This window comes from Frankliniella occidentalis, unplaced genomic scaffold, assembly GCF_000697945.3.
Source record: "Frankliniella occidentalis isolate FOCC.00 unplaced genomic scaffold, Focc_3.1 Scaffold60, whole genome shotgun sequence".
Taxonomy (NCBI): Eukaryota; Metazoa; Arthropoda; class Insecta; order Thysanoptera; family Thripidae; genus Frankliniella; species Frankliniella occidentalis.
In genome coordinates, this window is record NW_026267190.1 from 931881 (window position 1) to 933649 (window position 1769).

Below are 1769 nucleotides of genomic sequence, written 5' to 3' on the forward strand. Positions count from 1 at the left end.
GCGGCTATTGGCTTCTGGAGGGGTGGCCGCCGGGGCCATCGCGGGCCCGCGCCCTGTGGCCACCCCAGCCCCCGTCGACGACACGGTAAGTAGTGGGCGGGGCGGTGACCGGCGGTGACCGCGAGGGTGACCGCAAGAGTGACCAGGAAGGTGACCGCGTGGATGACCGGTGGGAGCGGGCACTGCTTGACAGAGATGCGAACGATGGCACCCCTTTGCGGCCCCCGTATGATCATCCCTACGAGCCTGCATGAACCCTAGCGTCTTGTAGGGGATCCGTACCACGAATCGTCTACACATTGGCAACCCAGAGTACCAAACTGCTGGAGGGGGGGACGGGGTCGGGGGCAGGAGGCCCCGGCCAGAGGCGCCTCCGCTGGGCGCCGCCGGTCAGGCTGGTCAGTTGACGCCCGGCGCGGCTAGCGTCCAGTCCAGCAGCGCTCAGCGGGGCCAGCGGCGGGAGCCTCCAGTCGACATGGATACGCCCACGCCCAGGTGAACACCGCAGCGCAGCGAGCCCGGTTCGGTGCGACCACTCCGACACTTGTGCCCTCTCCCGCACTCCAGGACCAGCGCGCCGCGCCGTGTGGGGAGGACGGGCGACCAGCGAGGGGGGAAGACGCATGATGCGTGGTCTCCACGTGGTCCTCTGCGGCTCCGCTCTGGAGGCGCTAAGGCAGAGAGCCCCAAGGTGTGGAGGGCCCTTGGGATATAGCGGATCCTCCAGAAAGTACGTCCGCTTTCTCTCATATTTATTCGGCAAAGTGCGGGAGTTTGGCGCCCGTGAGACTCAGGGTCGGCCGTACCGCAGTACACGCATGCACTCAGGAAAAATGTTGCCTACCTATCAGGCGCTATGAGAACACTAACAGGCCCAACTTGGCAGGTTCGTTACGGCGAATGACGGACGTACTTTCTGGATGATCCCTAAAAGGCTACCGGCAAGCCGATGGCCCCAGGCCACCGGGAGTGGCCGCGGAATCCTCTCGGCCTGCTGTTCGCAAATCAGTGTCCAATGTCCGCAGTCAGGTTCCGCAATCAGTTTCCACAATCAGTGTCCGCAGTTAGAGTCCGCAGTGAGTGTCAGCAGCTAGTGTCAGCAGTCAGCGTCATATGTGTCCGCAGAACTCTCGGTGTCCGCACGCTCTGACTGCGCGGACTGCGCGGGTGGGACGCCGATTCGTCTCGGTGCGGCGACCGGCGACACCACGTTGAGCGCTTCCGCTTTGGGAGAGTGGCACTCTGCTGGCAATTTTTTTCAAAAAAAAAAGAAAAAAAAAGAAAGGGCTGCTTCAAACAAGTGTTTGTTTTGTGGAAATTTTCTCCTATTTTTATCAATTGTCAAAAGTGCATATTTTTATTGCACCTATAAGAAAGGAAGCGTGTTTAAAATGTGCACGTTGAAGTATAGCGCTGGGCTTTCCCTAATGATGTTTAAAGAGACGGCAGTGTGCCTCATTCGTCCTGCACCACCCCTCTTTCTCTCACTCTCTCTCTCTTTCTGTCTCTCTCTCTCTCTCTCTCTTTCACTGTGTCTCTCTTTCTCCACTGTCTCTCTCTCTTTCTTTCTGTCTCTTTCTTTCTCACTTCCTCTCTCTTTCTCTCTGTCTCTCTCGGTCTCTCTCCCCCTCCCTCCGCCCCTCACCCCTCGCTTCTGCTCTCTCACCGCGGTGGCTGACACATTTGACGCGGTGTCCCGCTACCCAGTGCTTTGACCTACCTCCACGGGCGCGCGCTCCATTTGGTTCCGTGCTTCAGCCTAGTCATAG